The following is a 20,658-nucleotide window of genomic DNA, read 5'->3' as shown; positions in this document are numbered from 1 at the left end:
ACAGTTTTCATTTTATACATTATTTGAAGACTTATCGATATTGCTGTGTGTATCAGCAGCTCATCTTTTTTTCTCACCAAGTAGAATGCCTTTAAAAGGACACAGCACAACTTGTCTTGTTGGCGGACATCTGTGTTTCTAGTTTTTATCTACACTAATGCAGTTGCTGCTATGTAGCATTCCTAAACCTCTGTGCAATGCACATTCTTTTTTTTTTTTTTTGACGGTCCTAAATTGTTTATTGGGTATGAATTGTACAAACATTACGTATATTAGCGGTAACGGTGGAGCTGCAGAGTATTGCGCCTTCTCCAGGCTGCACGGCGAGAGCCACCAATAGTGTGGTGGAACTTGTGGCCCTTTCCAAGGCCACGGCTCTTGCGGCCTGCAGACGTCAGCCCACGCATCTCTCTGTGCTTGTGGACCGGTTTGGTGATCCATTGGGTGTCAGGGTTTCTTCTGATAGCTTTATGGAATGGATCGATGAGAATAACCTCAAAAAATTTGTATGTGGAATCTTCGCCAACCCAGTAAGAATTCAGGACTCTCAGAGCCCCACAGTGGCGTCCAGCTCTCTCCTCAGCAACAGACTGAAGGCTTCGGGCGAACTTTAGCTGGTTCACACCATGATGGACAGGCTTGCCGTAGGTCGCACCCTTGGGCACCGGGCGTTTTCGGCCACCACCAGGATTCGGCGGACGCGAATCCTGTATATGACGTAACCTTGCTTGGCTTTGTAGCCCAGCCTCCGCGCTTTGTTGGGCCGGGTGGGACGGGGAGCCCGGTGCAGCGCAGACAGCTGGCGGTACTGCCAGCAGCGGACCCTCAGCAGGAAGCGCATCACGTCCGACTGCTTCTTCCGCCACAGCTCCTGGATGTACTTGTACGCGCCCATCTTGGCTCACCTGATGGCCGCCGTCAGAGGAAAGGCCAATGCACATTCTTATTTCTCTTCCACAAATGCAGAGAACTGCATCGATTTGGTCACCTGGTAAGAGTATGTCCAACTTTAGAAGAAAATGTTAACCCATTTTCCAGCGTGGCTTTGCCATTTCATGTGTCTACCAACAATACATGAGAATTCCTATTATTCTGAACAGTGATTTTGAAAATTAAGAGATTTTATTTTGGTAAAGTTTAGTTTACCTTTTTTCTTTCTTTCATTTGGAATTGTTGTTGTCTAAGGAATCAGCAACTAACCCAGGTTCACTGGGAATTTTATATTTTATGAGCTTCTAAATTTATAGACTTTTATCTGTAAGCTAAGGGTCTATGATCTAATTTGATTTAATTTTTGAGTACCATATAAAAGTAACATTTTATTTGTGTTATTGGGACATCCAATTACTTCAGCGCCAAATGATATGAACAACATCCCTTCCCTTGGCACACCCTGATGAAGACCTTATGGGCCACTTGAGCCTGAATGGGCTTATGTAGAGGGAAGTTTCTGCCCTGCCTGATCCCTCAGCCATTCAGTCCCACAGAGGCTTGCTTATATTAACTATAAAATGTTTGACCTGTTGCTCATGTTTATTGCTAACTAGCTTGTAAAACTTAAATTAACCCATAATTCTTATCTATGTTTAGCCACATGGCCTGGTACCTTTTCTCAGTAAGTCATTCTCATCTTGCTTCCTCTGGTTCTGGATGTCAATTGCGTCTCTGCCTTTTTTCTTCCCAGAATTCTCTTAATCTGGTCATCTCACCTATACCTCCTGCCTGGCTACTGACCAATCAGCATTTTACTAAACCAAGAGTGATAAATCTTTACAGTGTACAAGAGCATTATCCCACAGCAGGCTCTGACTTCCCTTTGCTGCCTCACTGAGCAATATGTCTGTGCCAGCATGCATGTCTTTGATTACTGTAACATTCAATGCTCATGTTATCCAATTTGATTCCTTTCTTCCTTCTTTCCTTTAATTTTTAAACAATTATTTGGCTTGGCCTCTTCATATATATTTTAATCAGCTCAGCCATCTCTATGAAAGAACCTGTTGTATTTCAGCTGGTTTGCATTGAATCTTGACTCTATAAATTGCTAGGTAGAGCTGGCTCATCAATATTGAGCCTATAAAGCTGGGGGCATTGTTTGTATCTCCACTGAGTTATGTCCTTTGAAATTTCTCTCACCAATGTCTTGTTAATGTTTTATTGAAACTTTTTCCTGGATGTGTCATACTTTTGAATGGTTGCAAATGGTTTTATTTTCTTAATGTGAGTTCATTTTTTTAAACACTGATGTCTTGATTCAACTTTTAAATTCTTGAGTCAATTAATAAAATTGGGATATCATGTCCATTTTACAAGGGATCATGAAGGGTAATGAAAGTTATTTAACTTAAAACACCAACATTTAAAAATTATTCTAGAAATAGATGCTTCAGAACACCGTCCCACTTAAATCTCACGGTGTCCTTCTCAGGAGAGCCCAGGGAGGAAGTCAAATGGTGGGTCTCAGAGATGTGTCATACTGTGACACCCAGGTCCTGTGCATGTGACCTTATTTGGAAAAATCAGTCCTTACAGATATAATTAACAATATTAAAATGATATGATCCTGAATAATCCAGGCAGTCCCTAAATCCATGACAAATGTCCTTCTGAAGAAGACACAGCAGAAGTTAGCAAGGGTGCAACAGCAGACACAGGAACCATGGGGAGCTGGAAGAGGCACAGCATTCTTTCCTTGTGGCTTCTGAAGCCCATGTGTGGCCCTGCTGACTCTCAATTTCAGCATTCTGGCCTCCAGATCTGTGAGAAAATAGCTGTAAGGGAAGGGGAGGGAAGGGGAAAGAGAGGAAGGAGAAAGGGGAGGAAAGAAAGGGGGAGAAGGAGGAGGGAAGGGAGAGGAGAAAGGAGAGGAAAGGAAAGAAGGGAAGGGAGGGAAGGGAGGGGGAGAGGAAAGAGAGTTGTTTCTTTCTTTATAAAAACACAAGTCCTATTAAAATTAGGACCACTAATTTTTGGGTGAATCACTAATGCTAAATCTTCCATCTTCCTATTTTTCCCTGCCTGGTATTTGTTACTTTGATGTTGGTGTGTCTTCTTTCTATGTGTTGCTTTCATTGGTTAATTAATAAAGAAACTGCTTAGCCGGGCGGTGGTGGTGCATGCCTTTAACCCCAGCACTTGGGAGGCAGAGGCAGGCGGATCTCTGTGAGTTCGAGGCCAGCCTGGTCTATAAGAGCTAGTTCTGGGACAGGCACCAAAACTACAGAGAAACCCTGTCTCGAGAAAGAAAGAAAGAAAGAAAGAAAGAAAGAAAGAAAGAAAGAAACTGCTTGGCCTGATAGGTCAGAACATAGGTGGATGAAGTAGACAGAACAGAATGCTGGGAAGAAGGGAAGTGAGTCAGACCCCATAGCTCTCCTCTCTGAGATGGACGCAGGTTAGAATCTTCCTGGTAAGCTACCACCTCATGGTACTACACACATTAATAGAAATGGGTTAATAAAGATGTGAGAGTTAGCCAGTAAGAGGCTAGAGTTAATGGGCCAAGCAGTGTTTAAATGAATACAGTTTGTGTGTTGTTATTTTGGGTGTAAAGCTAATCGTGCGGGAGCCAGGTGGGACAGAAAACAGGCCAGCTTGCCTCCTCACCACATTACTTTTTGTTTGTTTGCTTATTTCCTATTTATTTTTGGATTTTTTTTACTTTTATTCTTTTTTCTCAGTTGTGTGTGAGTGTGTGTGTGTGTGTGTGTGTGTGTGTGTGTGTGAATCTATGTGTGGATATGTGCACATGAGTGTAGGTGCCTTGGATACCAGAAGAGGGCACTGGATCTGGAGTGGGTGATGGGAATTAAATTCCATCTTCTGCCAGAGCAGTGTGCATTCTTCCACTGAAGGGTCTATCCAGTCCCATTTCGTTTTCCCCCGTGTTTGTGTTGTCGTTGGCTTATATTCGTTGAGTGCAATGGTGGGTTCCGTCTTTACATTTTCACACATGTATTTCGATCATATCCATACTTCCCCACTCCCCTCCCCCAACTTTCTCCTCAGATTCTGTAATTTTGTGCAGAACTCACTCACGCTAACAGCCTCTGCCTTTCTCGCTTAGCGTTGGTGCTGCTAATGTGAGCAAGTTTGGATGTTCGACTCCTTTGGGGTTTGCAGCGCAGTGTTCTAGCGAGAGCTTATTCTCAGGCAGGCATCCAGCAGCGTGTCTGCACCCACCCCACCTGTGCGGTACCGCTGCACACTCTCCACCCCTGCGTGTCTTATCAACTCTGCAGTGTTCTGTCCCTTTTAACAGTTGTGTTTGAAAGAGACTTAAAGCTAGAAACCCTATTCACTCACATATCCACCATAGGCCATAGGTGCTTTTCATTCACCCCTGAGATCCAAATTTTTATCTAGAACCATTTTTTAGCTCAACTTCCTATTCATTTCTTATAGTACTAGTCTTATGATTAATTATCTCAAATTTTATGTGTATGAAAACCCTGTTTAAAAACAAACAGCTGCACCAGGCTTTGCCCTTCACGGTTTCTTTGTGAAATTCACTTCTCATCTTGCCCCATGGCCTCAGTCAAGCCCTGCCCTCCCTGGGCCCACCTAAACTATGTGCTCAGTTCCCGAAGCCAATGGACTTTTGGAGGTGGAGTTCTGGGGGAGTAATTGGACTTAAATAACCCCATGATGTTTGAGCCCTGATTGTATAGGATTGGTGGCCCTGAAGGAAGGAGAACTCATCTTTGTATCTCCACACATACACACCGAGATGCGAGAGCATAGTTAAAAGGCAGCCCTGGACAAGCCAAACAGCCCCGCCAGGACCCAACTGTGTTAAACCCCTATGCTCAGATTTCAGCCTCCAAAGAAAACTAGTTTCTGTTGTCTTTGCTCCCAGGATGTGGCATTTTATTAGCAACTTTTTGAAGGCTACTACGTATTATTTTTCTGTCTCACAATTCCTGTTTTCTCTGCTGGTGTCTGAGATCTGCACGTTATTATTTCTAGTGTATTTACTATAGCATGCTGTTAGTTGGCTTCAGCTGTCAACTTGACACAAACCTAGGGTCACCCAGGAGGAAGGAGCCTCAACTGAAGAACTGCTCAGATTGACCTGTAGGCATGTTAAGAAAATTTTTCTTTCTTTTTCTAAAATATTATTTTTGAGGTTATAATTACACCATTTCTTCCTTCCCCTCCCCCAAAGCCTTACCATATAACTGTCCTTGCTCTCTTTCAAATTTATGGCCTCTTTTTTGCACACACACACACACACACACACACACACACACACACTCCTAAATACATAAATATAACTTGCTAAATATGTACAATATTGCTTGCATGGATGTTTTCAGGGCTGACCATTTGGTACTGGATAATCAGTTGGTGGGCTCTTCCCTGGGATGCTCTCAGCATCCTTAGTTTCTTGTAGTTCTCTGTGTAGGGCGAGGCCTTATGGGCTTTCCCTCGTCCACTTTAGCATGTCTAGAGTTGCTGTCCTTGTTTGGTCATGTTTAGGCAGTCAAGTTGGTGAGACCGTTTATGTGTAGCTTCTGACGTCACTAGGAGACATCATCCCACAGTAAACCGCCTGTTTCTCTGGTTCTTACCATCATTCTGTCTGCCTCGTCCACAGTGACTTCTGACCCTTAGGCTGGAGTTGTTTTGTAAATGTACCCATTGGGGTTGGACTCCACAACTCTGCAGTTTGATCGCTGGTGGTTTTCTGTAATGCTCTCTGTCTGTTGCAAAGGGAAGCTTTCTCAATGCAGGATGAGGGAGGGCTACCCTTATCTGTGGGTATAGGACAAATAATTAGCATGTAGTTAGTTAGGGATTGCGCTGGTTTAGTAAAGTGGTGGTTGTAGGTTCCTCTCCTCATAGCTTCACTAGCCTTGAGTGGGTTTCCAATACTAGTCATCATTTCCTTCTTGTTGAGTGGGTTTTACGTCCACTTAGAGAGCTATTGGCTAATGCAGAGGTATGCATGCAACTACCTCACCTGTAGCTTATTATGCCATGCTGGTTGATGTTGCGGTTCCTAGGTGCCACAGCAGGTAGGACTCTTGGTTGCTTTTTCCCTTCTTTGGAAGCTGGTGTGCCACCTTCTGGTACCATGAAATCTAGTCCTCAAGGGGAAAGGCATTCAGGTCAGTTCCTGCTCAGGGGTCTCTGGGCCCTGTGTCTAAAGTGCAGGTGTCTTCAGCAATAAGGACTTACCTTCCACCTCTTTGGGGCAACCTAGAGCAATAGCCATAGCCTGTAATGTTTGGGGAGACTCTTGGCCAACTGTTGTGGCATCTTAGTTTAACATACGTTGCATTCATTTATGCTACGGAATATTTGTTTAATCGTGCAAAGATGTGTTGTGTTCTTTTATGCTGCATTTGTTTAACTCTATAAAGTTGTGTTACTTTGCCTGTCTAAAACACCTGATTGGTCTAATAAAGAGCTTAACAGCCAATAGACAGGCAGGAGAGAGAAATAGGTGGGGCAGACAAAGAGAATAAGTAGGAGAAGAAATCTAGAGAGTGAGGAGCAAGAAAAGGAGAAGAAGAGAAGGATGCCAGGGGCAGCCACACATCCACCCAGCCACCCAACCACACATCCACCCAACCACGCATCCACCCAACCACGCATCCACCCAGCCACACAGCCACGCATCCACCCAGACACACATCCACCCAGTCACCCAACCACGCATCCACCCAGTCACACATCCACCGAGCCCCCCAGCCACACATCCACGCATCCACCCGGCCACACGGCCAATTACAGAGTAAGAAGGAAAGAAAGATATAGAGAGTAAAGAAAGGTAAAAAGTCTAGAGACAAAATATAAATAAAGAGAAACAGGATAATTTAAGTTTGAAAAGCTGACTAGAAACAAGCCAAGCTAAGGCCAGACATTCATAAGTAAGAATAAGTCTCTGTGTATTTATTTGGGGACTGGGTGACAGGCCCCCAAACAGTGAAAAACCAACTATAACCAACCTTGACCAACAACGCAGAAGAGCGCTACACAGGTGGGGTGTTTTCTCAATTGCTTATTGATACAGGGGCACCTGTCCCACTGTGGGCGCTGCCTTTCCTGGGCGGGTAGACCTGCGCTGAGCAGATAAGAGAGTGCAGGGCCCTGTGCAATGCTCCACTCGGCTTCTGCTTCGGGATTTGCGTCCAGGCTCCAGCCTTGAACCTCTGCCCTGACCTCCCTCAGTGACCAACTGAACCGATATGATGAAAAAGCTCCTTCCGCCTCGAGTTGCTTTTGGCCATGATGTTCCTCATAGCCGCAGAGAAGGAAGCTGGACCGCGGGCCTTTCCGCAGTTCCCGTCATGCTTTTCTGCTTGCCTCTTGGCAAGCTTCTTGATTCTGAGTTCGTAGTTTCCATCAAATCTAGAAATCTGCTAAAGTAAGTTTTAGGAAATTGTGGTCATTATTTTTTAGATAAAGTTTCTGTTCCCCCTTCAGCCTATGCTGTTTTAGGGGGGAAGGGGAATTGCAATTACAACTGTGTTGCAGTGTGACCTCATCCTACAGTTACTGACACCCTATTCCTATCCTTCCCCTTTTTTCTCGGGTTTATGTGAATGATTTCTACTGCCAAGCTTCAAGTCCACTATTTTTTTTCACTTGCAGTACCTACTGCATTGTTAATCCCACTCGCTGTGATTTTCCACGGAATTTGTACGTTATCCCTACAGACTCTATCTGGACCATTTCCTCTTATTTCATTTCTCCCTCACAATGCTCACATTGTCATCTCTTCTTGAATAAATGCAGTAATTTTTTAAACAACAGATCTTTATTTTCTCATAGTTCTGGAGGCTAAAAGTCTGAAATCAAGGTGCCTGGAAGTTGGTATCTTCTCCTTGCCTTGTAGAAGGCTGGCTTGTCCCCATGCATTCCCTGCTCTTTCCTCTGTGTCTATGTCCCTGGGGTCCCCTGGTATGGCCAGATTTCTTCAGTGTCAGGACAGGAGTAGTGACAATCTCATTTGGGCTGAGACCGGGGTCATCTTAGAGACTTTCAACTTTGCTCGCTTATGTACTAGGTCTTTCCTGCTGGTTCAGTTTCTGATTTTCTTTTCTTACTCTTCTTACCCTGATTGGTCAGCTTTTGTTTGTAATTCCACCCTTTTCTCCCTCCTAAAGGTCCCACCTATCAATTGTTTTTTTTTTAATTATAAACTAATTGGTCTAGTATCTCAGCCTTCTTATTAACTCTTGTAATTTATTAGCCCATAATTTCTGTCTGTGTTAGTCATGTGGCTTGGTACCTTTTTCATCCAGGCAGTCACATCTTGCTTCCTCTGAGGCTGGGTCACATCTACAGACTGAGCTTTCCTATTCTCAGAATTCCCCTGTACTTATCACCCCACCTCTACTTCCTGCCTGGCTACTGGCCAATCAGTGTTTTATTAAAATATAATTGACAGTGTACAAACCATTGTCCCACAGCACCCCCCCTTTTTTTAAACAAGAACTCTGAATTTAATATCCTTTGCTTAGCTTTTTTCCTGATTATTATCTACAACAACTTGTAACCAACATTCTAAACAAAGGAAAATATCCATAGTCCATTTTGGGGGAATGTGGGTGTAGTTTTCCAGGCTACTTCCTGCTGATTGGGGGTGCTGATAATCTATGGGGACCTAAAGTAAATTTAGAATTATGATCAAGTCATGACTGGAGTATCCTGTGAGCCTTGATCATCTCAGGCAGCAGTCTTGAATCTGCTCTGGATGTAGATCTCAGACATCTGGGCCATCTGCTCCTACCGGAGATTTCTCAAAGGGTCTTCCTTGGTCAAACCTGATTTTTCTTAACCCAGAATAAATCCATAGCTTCTCATTTCCTATGGAAACAAAAGAAAAACCTCTTCTTCAAAGTAACATATCTTTTGACTTCAATTTTGAAGTCAAGGCATTTACAAAATATTTGTTTTATTAATCTAGCAGCATTTCTATTCAAATGTCTTTTTCAGCTGTTGCTCCTTTCTCAGCTGTCAAGCAATTCAAAGACAATATAATAACATACAGTATCGGGACTCTCTGTGTATTGTCCATCTTTACATGGCTTTACTTTAAATTCTATTTCTTTTATTTTTACTTTGAATTTTTGAGACAGGGTTTCTCTGTGTATCTTTGGCTGTCCTGGAATTCACTCTGTTGACCAAGTTGTCCTTGAACCCATAGAGAGCCACCTGCCTCTGCCTCCCAAGTGTTCCACCTATCATGTTAAGGGTCTCCTGTTCCTCTCTGCTTACCAGCTCAGAGAGACAGACATCACCAGTAAGAAACTCCCCAAATTAATACTTGACTTTGTCTTTCTCCTTCATTATAGCCTGCAGGAGATCTTTTGGCTTTTCTTTCTTTTTCTTTTTCTTTTTCTTTTTTTTTTTCCAGATAAGGAACCAGTCTACCCCAGGATGACCTGGAACTCACTAAGCATCCTAGAATGGCTTTGAACTTGTAATTTTTCCATATATGAAGTATTTTAATGGATGGTTTAGTGTTCTTTAACAATCTTATTGACCTATATAATTATTTTTATAGTTACATTTTTGTCCAGTTTCACATTTCTTTACAATTAGAAGGCGATTCTGATTCTTACAATTAATTTCATTGTGTTGAGAGACTGAAGTCTTTAATGGTGCCAGGACAAAAAAAATTATTTGTCATAGGCCCTCAAGGTAGGTCAACAATTGACCACCTAGTGAAATATTAAAACTTAACTTCGAATTCATCTTAAATTAAATAAGATGTTCTTTGGGATAATAAGGCAAAATATATAAATACATAAATAGATATAAAAACTGTCTCTTAAAAACAGTAAAATTTTGGCTGTCAGTGCTTTTCTTCTGCTCTGGCACATACCACAGCTGCTAATTCCCAGAAAGTGCTGGGTGCTCCAGGTTTGTGCTTATGCCCACCTTAAGACTATGCCTATTCACTGAAAGGAGTTGGACTGAGCTGCTTCATAGTCAGATCCTCATTTACACATGCCTAGCATAGCTTCCAAAATGGCACAGATAGGGTTTCCCATCTCTGGTTACTATCTAGTACGTGCTCAATACTTGCAAGCATATTCCAAATTGTTCAGTGGAAAAGAACCACAAAAATCTTCTCTTTTGCGCAAAACCTTATCATTTGGTTACTTGAGATGGAAATATTTGTGTATCGCTTGCTCGGCGGCACCTCCTTGAAGAAAGGGGCTGCATCTTGTGTGTAGCCAGAAACTATGTTGCACGTGGTCAATTTGGCAAATATTTGTAGAAACCAGAGCAGAGGTGGCTGTTTATGTCCAAAGATGACAAGAAGTTCCCAGGCTCACTTACTGGAACCTCTGGAGCACAAATGTCTCTAAAGCCCTCATACTTAGCTGCGCATCGGAAGACACAAAGACAGTCTGAGGCGCAAAGGTGGGAGGCTGGCATGATTGGGTCAGTGACCCATCAGCAGCGGCTTATTAATGTCTAGATGCCCTATCTGAAGCGGGCAGGCTCCTGGCCAGAGCTGGCTTCCCTGAAGTGAACTCTTTCACATAAGGATAGCATCACTGCAGTAGGATGGATTTCCATGGTACACAAAATTAACTCACATTCCACAAGCAGGTCTTATTTTAAGTTTTGCGGTTTTATATTTCATGTATGAAATATACAAAACATTTTGGCCACTTAAAATGTCCACTAAGTCTAAATCTGATTGTCAACATTTGGTTATTGCTGTGTCCTCAGTGCTTTTATGACCACACCGAAGTCTGGGAGGAAATAACAGATGTTCAGTTAAGCATCTGTGTGGGGGTGTGTGCGCATGCATGCATACGTGCATGCATGTGTGAGTGCATGCGTACCTGCCTGCCTGCATGCGTACCTGCCTGCCTGCCTTTCAAAGATATCAGACACCGACATTGTTTCTCGATGGTCATTTTTTCTTGTTAGGGTTTCAGAGTCTCACAGGACGAAAGGAAAAAGTCCTATGTGAGGTATTTGACAAAGAGCTTACAACAAAGAGCTCTAATGTGCCACATTTATTAGGAACTAGCCCTGCCTGTAGCCTAAGCATGTGTTGTATGCTTCATGAGAGGAAACAATGGCACTACTAACTGTGTGTCTCTGAGCAATTGCATCAAGATACTAACTGTAGTTCTGATAAATTATTGGTCATAGGTATAAATGAGCAGAAGGATAGCTGCATTTATTTTTTATGAATTATCTATAATTTGTGTAGTCTTATTATATAACAGAGGTGACCTTCAGTGAACTTAAATATTATATTTAAGGTGGATAACTTCTTTTTCCTGACAGGATAATTGTCTTTATAAGTGCTGAGGTTATCTCTGTAATTTTTTCAAAAAATTTTTTTGGATAATACTCACTTGATTAATTTTGGGGTGCTGATTTCAATGGAAAAACATATACATTGTCATTTAAAATTCAAGACAAAGCCCTTGCCACAAAAACACCTATTTTCTCACAGCACCAGTAAAATTTGATTTAAAAACAAAACAAAAGGAGTTTACACTTAGCCAAAAAAAAAAAAAAAAAGCACAAAAATCCCCTTGAGATACGTTATGATATTATGATACAGGTAGACTTTTAAAATGACAGACAAATCAGCGGATGCGACCCTCTGTCCATCTGTAGTCACACAGTACATCCATTGAGAACACAGCACAGGCACCTTGATATTCAGTCCCTTTCTTGTGATGTAGAACTAAATGTATGAGTTATTCTTGTAATTACCTTTGAACTTATCAGCCCAGATTCTATAGTTGTATTACCGAGGATTGCTATTGAATGGTTGTGGGGAGCGACTGAAGTCCTGAGCAAATGTGCATTGTTAACGTGAACAGAGCCGTGCCGAGGACCCCACTCAGACTTCCGGGATGGCAAGGCTCAGGGGAATGGCAGGAACTTTGGCTGGTCCAAGAATGGATGTTAATGAACCATAGACCTGCAGAGAGCCGACCACAGCTTCCTCCTCCTGTGTGACTGCAGCTTGAGACTGCTCCCCCCAACAAAGACCACCTACTGAGACCAGCTAACCAACCTCCTCGCTTCTGCTGATGAGATAAATTTGCTGAGTTTCTCAACTGCTGCTGGCAGCCTCCATCTGAGCACATGGACCACCCAATCCCAGCTCTACATTACTTGTGGCTCTCATTTCTTCATTCCCCGTTGCCCCAGTCGGATCAAGTCCAAAGCTGGGCAGCAAAGAGTTATTTTCTCCTCCCCAGCAGACGGTTATATTAGTGAAAAGTGCATGGCAGCTAAACAAGCATAAACTTACAGAAAAGATTTCAAATTAGCATCGAAGACAAGTAGCCATAGGTAGCAGGGTTTTTCTTTTGAGTCAACCAGCTGCCAAATCATGACACCGAGGCTTCTTATTGGTTATGAATGCTCAGCCTTAGCTTAGGCTCCTTTCTGGCTAGGTTTTTTGTTTTTTTGTTTGTTTTCTTTAACTTAAACTAACCTGTTTCGCTTTGTCTACATTTTTGCCTCGGGCCTTTTTACCTTTTCTTTCTGTTTGTCCTACTCCATCTAGCTGGCTGGCCCCGGCAGTGTCCCTCTCTTTCTCCCTCGTTCTCTCCTTTCTTCTCTTCCCTCTGGACCCTAGATTTCTCCTCCTGTTTACTCTCTCTGCCCACCAGCCTCACCCACCTATCCTTCTGCCTAACTAACGGCCATTCGGCTCCTTATTAGACCAATCAGGTGCCTTGAGCAGGCAAGGTGAAACCAATGTAACACATCTTTGCATAATTAAACAAACACGGCAGAAACAAATGGAACACACCTCCACACAGTTAAAATAATATTCCACAACAGCCATATTTTAAGGTTGGTATCTTGAATGGACTCCCAAAACCCATAGGATTGTTCTCCAACTTCTGGTGCCACTGGGAAAGGAAGCAATCTTTAGGAGGGAGGGACTAGTGGAAGAAAGGTGTGTCGTTTGCCTCTGAGGACAGCACAGGGATCCTGGCCTCTTCCTTTCTTTGTCTTTGCTTCTAGCCATCTGAAAAGGAACAGCCCTCCCTGCATTCCCCCTCCACCCCGCCATGTTCTGCACAGCACGGCCCAAACGCAGTATAATCAACTGCCCACAGACTGAAACCACTATCTAAGATCATGAGCCAAACCAAGTCTTTCCTCTTAAGTTCCTTACATCAGGTTTAACAGTAGTTAATTAGTCCCCCAGTATTTTTAATATGCTAAAAACACTTTTTACCCTGGCGTTATTCTCTTATATCCAACTATTTGTGAAAGAAAGAAAATTAACTTTCACCTGTGCTGTGGCACTGGAGATGATAAAGAACATTCGAAACAAAGACAAACACAGTCTATCTCAAACCAGAGAAAACAAGGGGCACTTAGATGTCCAATTATGATTATTTCAGCCCGGTTTGGTGCCATAAATTGGATTTCTTCAGCCTTCGAAAATGGTGTCTTAAATACTTCAAGCCTGAATTTGGAGAATACACTCAGCAGTTAAGAGTACTTGCTGCTCTTGCAAAGGACCCTGATTTGGGTCCCTGTCCCCTCAAGGCCACTTACACCATTTTTAAGTCCAGTTCCAGGGAGCATAACACCTCTTTCGACCTCTGGTGCAGATACATACATGTAGGCAAAACACTTGTACAAGAAATCAGTCTTTAAAAAACTAAATAGTTTCAGCCTGACAAAGAAGGTGAGTGTTCTGGCTACTTTCATGTCAACACAGTCTATAGACATCCGAGAGGAGGAAACCTAAGTAGAGAAAATGCTTCCATAAGATCCGGTTGTAGTCAAACACATAGGGGATTGTCTTAATTAGTCATCATGGGAAGGGCCAAGCCATTGTGGGTGGGGCCATCCCTGGGCTGGTGGTCCTGGGTTCTATAAGAAAGTAGGCTGAGCAAGCCATGATGAGCAAGCCAGTAAGCAGCTCCCCTCCATGGCAGCATCAACTCCTGCCCTGTTTGAGTTCCTGTTCTGACTTCCTTGGATGATGAAGTGGGCATGTGAGCCAAATAAACCCTTTTCTCTAGTTGCTCTTGGTCCGGGTGGTGTTTCATCACTGCACTAGCAACCCTGACTAAGACAGTGAGTATCTCACACCTGGTGGTGCGTGGCACATTGGCATGACAAGGATAGTGCTCACTGATGGCCATGGGAACCGGGTCAAGTCACCTTTCTGGAATGAAGTCCCATTATCTGTAGAACGGAGGTGATGCTACCTTCCCTAGGGTGGGCTGCTCTGAGGTTGCAGTGAACTGATTCTAAGAGCTCCTGTCTCATGGCATTTCCTAGATGCCTTTGAGTAAATCATATCTGTTGATTTTCATGGCAACCTTGACTTCAAAGAAAGCAAGCCGAAAATATATCAAATAATGGAGCCATCATTTGAAATAAGCCTTTTGTTCAATCACTAACTTGAGCAAGATCTTACTGCTGGTGAATCAAACTTGTTATGCTGTACACACGGCTTATCTGGCCTTAATCCTTCCTGCATCTCAAGCAGCAATCCAGCAGTGGCATCCTTCAAGGTTCTCTGTGGGCAGTTTTGTCTGTGCCGATATTAGTTCACACTGCCTTGTGCCCTGAGACGTGCTCTTGACACAGCAGTGAGCAATTATAGCCTAAGTAATATGCAGACTTAATATTGTTTTTTTTTTTTAAAAAATAACTTTATCGTCAGGCATGGCGGTATACACCTATACACCTAGCACTTTGGATGCTAACACAGGAGAGTCATGAATTTGAAGCCAGTCTGAGCTGTGTATGAGACCCTGGGAGCAGAGGACCCGGCTGAGTGCAAGATCTTGCATGTGCGGGATCTTGGTTTTAGTCCCCAGGACTGTAAGAGAAACAAGCCACAGCTTTATGAAAATATAATTAACATACAATTACCCCACCTACTTAAAGTATAAAGTCTGATAAATTTAGACTTATTTCTATCTGTGGAGTCATTAGCACAATCAAGACAAGGCACACAGGGCTGTGAGAGGGCTCTGGGGAGTGTTTGGTGTGCAAATATGGCGACCTGACCACTGCCCAGTCAGGTCAGTCCCAGGGCTCTGTGGGCCATGGCAGGCAACCATCTTTTCATGTTTGCTTTTGATTTGTCATCTGTATACGTTTTTGGTCGTCTATCTCAAATTTGCTAAAATCTTCCTTCTCTTTTATTTGGTTGTGGTGGGGGGTTCCTACTTAATTTCGTAGCTTTCTACTCATCCTTTGTAAGTCCATCATCAGATGTCAGAGGCCTACAAAGATGTCTGTGACATATTCCCCAGGACCTGTGCCCATGTTCTCCGTCATGGCAAAGGGGGCTTTGTCTGTGCGCATGTCTGTATTTGGTCCTGGGAATGGAACTCAGAGTTTCACTGATGCTAAGCAAACTCACTATCGCGGAGCTATATCCTTCACACTCTGACAATTTTCAGTTTTAAAATCATGCTAAGATTTTGATTGGCATGGTTGGAGAAAGAGAGAGCTGGCATCTTTAAAATATTGAGTCTTTTGATTTCTGAACGCACCTTCTAGTCTGTAAGTGTTGTACGGTTTTATTTCTCAGCAGTTTTACAGCTTTTGACACAAGTTGTAGCCTTAGTTGTCCTGGAACCCACTGTGTAGACAATGCTGGCCTTGAGCTCCCAGAGATCCACAGCCTCTTCTGGGAATGCAGGCGCGTCCCCCACACATGGCACCTAACGTTCTATAGTGTACAGGACTTGGATGAGTTGTCCGAGATGTCACCCTATCATGAACAATTCTTTATAAATTTTAATATCTAACTGTTCCTTTCTAGTATGTGGAAAGAAAATAAGGTTATTTATATTGCTAGCACATCTTTCGAGCTTGCTAAATCACTTGTTAGTTCAATGTGAATATGTCTTCTTCAAATGAGGGACATCTCGGCTTCTTCCTTCATTGATTTATCAAATTGGTTTAATCACCCAATATAATGTTAATTGGTAAAAGCAGATATCCTTGACTTATTCATGATTTAAACGGGGAAAGTATTAAGAATTTTACCATTAAGAATTATAGTGGTTGTAGATTTCCTATAGACTCTCTTTATCAAACTGAGAAAATGTACTATCATTTTTGCTTGCTTAGGACTGTTTTGTAATCAGAAATTGATGTAGAATTCTTTTTTATTTATTTATTAAAAATTTCCACCTCCTCCCCTCCTCCCATTTCCCTCCCACTTCCCCCACTCACCCTCCCTGCCATGTAGAATTTTTAAAAATGTTTTTCTATGCAAAAAGAGATGAGTTTTGTTTGTTAATGCATTATGTTACACTGATTTTAAGATTCATTTTCTTTTATGTGCATGTGTGTGCATGCCTCTGTGTGTGTGTGTGTGCGCGCGCGCGTGCTACATGTGTGTTGGTATCTGTGGAGGCCCACAGAGGGCATTTGATCTCTGAGAACTGGAGTTTAAGGCCCTTGAAAGCCACCATGTGGGTGCTGGGAATTGAACCCTGTCCTTGAAGAGCAGCCAGTGCTCTTAACAGCTAAGCCATCTCTCCGATCCCTGACAATGGTGTCTGATATGTCCTTATATACTCAGCATTCATTAAAGGCTCTGGATGCAGCTCACAGTGGGTACTTAATTAACCTTTCAAATTAATCAGGAGCAAAACCACATGAAAAGGTGCCATGGAGACATAGCATTTGGGTGCTACATGGTAGAGCCCATGTGCATGTATGAGGGCGTGCAAGTGCGTGCGTGCATGCGTGTGTGTGTGCATGTGTGTGCGTGCATGTGTGTGTGCATGTGTGTGTGCATGTGTGTGCGTGCATGTGTGTGCGTGCTTGTGTGTGCATGTGTGTGCGTGCATGTGTGTGCGTGCATGTGTGTGTGCATGTGTGCGTGTGCATGTGTGTGCGTGCATGTGTGTGCATGTGTGCGTGCATGTGTGTGCATGTGTGTGCATGTGTGTGCATGTGTGTGCATGCATGTGTGTGTGCATGTGTGTGCATGTGTGTGCGTGCATGTGTGTGTGTGCATGTGTGCGTGCATGCGTGTGCGTGCATGTGTGTGTGCATTGTGTGTGTATGTGCGTGCGTGCATGTGTGCGTGCATGTGTGTGCGTGCATGTGTGCGTGCATGTGTGTGTGCATGTGTGTGTGCATGTGTTTGTGTGCATGTGTGCGTGCATGTGTGTGTGCATGTGTGTGCGTGCATGTGTGTGCGTGCATGTGTGTGTGCATGCGTGGTTGTTCATGTGTGCGTGCATGTGTGTGTGCATGTGTGTGCGTGCATGTGTGTATGCGCGCGCATGTGTGTGATGTGTGTATGCGCGCGCATGTGTGTGTGCATGTGTGTGTGCATGTGTGTGTTCGTGTGTGCGTGCATGTGTGTGTGCGTGTGTGTGTGCATGTGTGTGTGCAAGTGTGCATGCATGTGTGTGCATGTGTGTGGGTGCAAGTGTGTGCGTGCATGTGTGTGCGTGCATGTGTGTGTGTGCATGTGTGTGCGTGCATGTGTGTGTGCATGTGTGTGCTTGTGTGTGTGCATGTGTGTGTGCATGTGTGTGTGCATGTGTATGTGTGTGTGCATGTGTATGTGTGTGTGTGTGTGCATGTGTGGTCCAAGATTTCTCCATAGGCCAGGAGAGACTTTCCTAATCAACAGTACCTCACTTCTGCCTGGTAACTCCTGGATGCGGCTTTCACCCGAGGTCTAAGTGGAGACATTGTAGAGAAAAACTTTAATCAGCTCAGGTGAGAGCTAGGTCGGTAAGAGAGGGAACAGTGCATGCTATTTTCTTAGCAAAGGGTTTTTCTGTTAAGATGTGTCAAAATATGTATGTGTGTATGTATGTACGTATATGTATGTGGGTATTTTGCCTGCATATCAGTCTGTGCACCATGTGTGTGCCTGGTGTCTGTAGAGTCCAGAAAAGAACATTGGGTCCCCTGCAACTGGAGTTACAGACAGTTTTGAGCTTCCATGCAGGTGCTGGGAATCGAACCCAGATCCTCTGGGAAAGCAGTCAGATCTCTCCAGTCCTAAGATGTGTCAATTTTTTTTAATTTATTTATTTATTAAAGATTTCTGTCTCTTCCCCGCCACCGCCTCCCATTTCCCTACCTCTCCCCCAATCAAGTCCCCCTCCCTCCTCAATCTGAAGAGCGATCAGGGTTCCCTGCCCTGTGGGGAGTCCAAGGAACCCCCACCTCCATCCAGTTCTAGTAAGGTGAGCATCCAAACTGCCTAGGCTCCTACAAAGCCAGTACGTGCAGTAGGATCAGAAACCCCTTGCCATTGTTCTTGAGTTCTCAGTAGTCCTCATTGTCCGTTATGTTCAAAGAGTCCGGTTTTATCCCAGGCTTTTTCAGACCCAGGGCAGTTGGCCTTGGTGAGTTCCCAATAGAACATCCCCATTGTCTCAGTGTGTGGGTGCACCCCTTACGGTCCTGAGTTCCTTGCTCGTGCTCTCTCTCCTTCTGCTCCTGATTGGGACCTTGAGATTTCTGTCTGGTGCTCCAATGTGGGTCTCTATCTCTGTCTCCTTTCATCGCCTGATGAAGGTTAATATTCAGGAGGATGCCTATATGTTTTTCTTTGGGTTCTCCTTATTTAGCTTCTCTAGGATCACTAACTATAGGCTCAATGTCCTTTGTTTATGGCTAGAAACCAAATATGAGTGAGTACATCCCATGCTCCTCTTTTTGGGTCTGGCTTACCTCACTCAGGATAGTGTTTTCTATTTCCATCCATTTGCATGCAAAATTCAAGAAGTCATTGTTTTTTACTGCTGAGTAGTACTCTAATATGTATATATTCCATACTTTCTTCATCCATTCTTCTATTGAAGGGCATCTAGGTTGTTTCCAGGTTCTGGCTATTACAAACAATGCTGCTATGAACATTGTAGAGCATATATTTTTGTTGTATGATAAGGCCTCTCTTGGGTATATTCCCAAGAGTGGTATTGCTGGGTCCAGGGGTAAGTTGATCCCGAATTTCCTGATAAACCGCCACACTGCTTTCCAAAGTGGTTGCACAAGTTTGCATTCCCACCAGCAATGGATGAGTGTACCCCTTTCTCCACAACCTCTCCAGCAAAGGCTATCCTTGGTGTTTTTTATTTTAGCCATCCTGACAGGTGTAAGATGGTATCTTAAAGTTGTCTTGATTTGCATTTCCCTGATCACTACGGAAGTTGAGCATGACCTTAAGTGTCTTTTGGCCATTTGGACTTCTTCTGTTGAGAATTCTCTGTTCAGCTCCGTGCCCCATTTTATAATTGGGTTGATTAGCCTTGTACGGTCTAGTTTCTTGAGATCTTTATATATTTTGGAGATCAGACCTTTGTCAGTTGCGGGGTTGGTGAAGATCTTCTCCCAGTCAGTGGGTTGCCTTTGTGTCTTAGCGACAGTGTCCTTTGCTTTACAGAAGCTTCTCAGTCTCAGGAGGTCCCATTTATTCAATGAGGTCCTTAATGTCTGTGCTACTGGGGTTATACGTAGGAAGTGGTCTCCTGTGCCCATGTGTTGTAGAGTACTTCCCACTTTCTCTTCTATCAGGTTCAGTGTGTTCAGACTGATATTGAGGTCTTTAATCCATTTGGACTTGAGTTTTGTGCATGGTGATAGATATGGATCTATTTTCATCCTTCTACAGGTTGACATCCAGTTTTGCCAGCACAATTTGTTGAAGATGCTCTCTTTTTTCCATTGTATACTTTTAGCTCCTTTATCGAAAATCAGGTGTTCATAAGTTTGTGGGTTAATGTCAGGGTTGTCTATTTGATTCCATTGGTCGACTTCTCTGCTTTTATGCCAATTCCAAGCTGTTTTCAATACTGTAGCTCTGTAGTAGAGTTTGAAGTCAGGGATGGTAATGCCTCCAGAAGATCCTTTGTTGTATAAGATTGTTTTGGCTATCCTGGGTTTTTTGTTTTTCCATATAAAGTTGATTATTGTCTTCTCCAGATCTGAGAAGAATTTTGATGGGATTTTGATGGGGATTGCATTGAATCTATAGATTGCTTTTGGTAAAATTGCCATTTTTACTATGTTGATCATCCCAATCCAGGAGCAAGGGAGATCCTTCCATTTTCTGGTGTCCTCTTCAATTTCTTTCTTCAAAGACTTAAAGTTCTTGTCAAATAGATCTTTCACATCCTTGGTCAGAGTTACCCCAAGATATTTTATGCTATTTGTGGCAATCGTGAAAGGTGATGCTTCTCTAATTTCCCTCTCTGTTTCCTTATCCTTAGTGTATAGGAAGGCAACTGAGTTTTTGGAGTTGACTTGTATCCTGCCACAATACTAAAGGTGTTTATCAGCTGTAGAAGTTCTTTGGTAGAGTTTTTGGGGTCACTTATGTATACTATCAGATCATCTGCAAATAACGAGAGCTTAACTTCTTCTTTTCCGATACGAATCCCCTTGATCCCCTTATGTTGTCTTATTGATATTGCTAGAACTTCAAGCACTATATTGAAGAGGTATGGAGAGAGTGGACATCCTTGTCGTATTCCTGATTTTAGTGGGATGGCTTTGAGTTTTTCTCCTTTTAACTTAATGTTAGCTGTCGGCTTGCTGTATATAGCTTTTATTATGTTTAGGTATGACCCTTGTATCCCTAATCTCTCCAAGACTTTTATCATAAAGGGGTGTTGAATTTTGTCAAATGCTTTTTCAGCATCTGAAATGATCATATGGTTTTTTTCTTTCAGTTTATTT

At 43.1% G+C, this 20,658-nt stretch overlaps 1 pseudogene; it reads right to left on the bottom strand.

Annotated features, from left to right (window-relative positions):
* Nucleotides 1-222: 222 nt before the first annotated feature.
* Nucleotides 223-918, bottom strand: LOC121455881 (annotated as a pseudogene).
* Between the last annotated feature and the right edge of the window lie 19,740 nt (nucleotides 919-20,658).

This window comes from Microtus oregoni, unplaced genomic scaffold (assembly GCF_018167655.1).
Source record: "Microtus oregoni isolate MIOR12 unplaced genomic scaffold, Mior012 000014F_ref0000157, whole genome shotgun sequence".
In the NCBI taxonomy this organism is placed as follows: Eukaryota; Metazoa; Chordata; class Mammalia; order Rodentia; family Cricetidae; genus Microtus; species Microtus oregoni.
The sequence above is the reverse complement of the archived record's forward strand: the minus strand, read 5'-3'. Positions and strand labels throughout refer to the sequence as shown.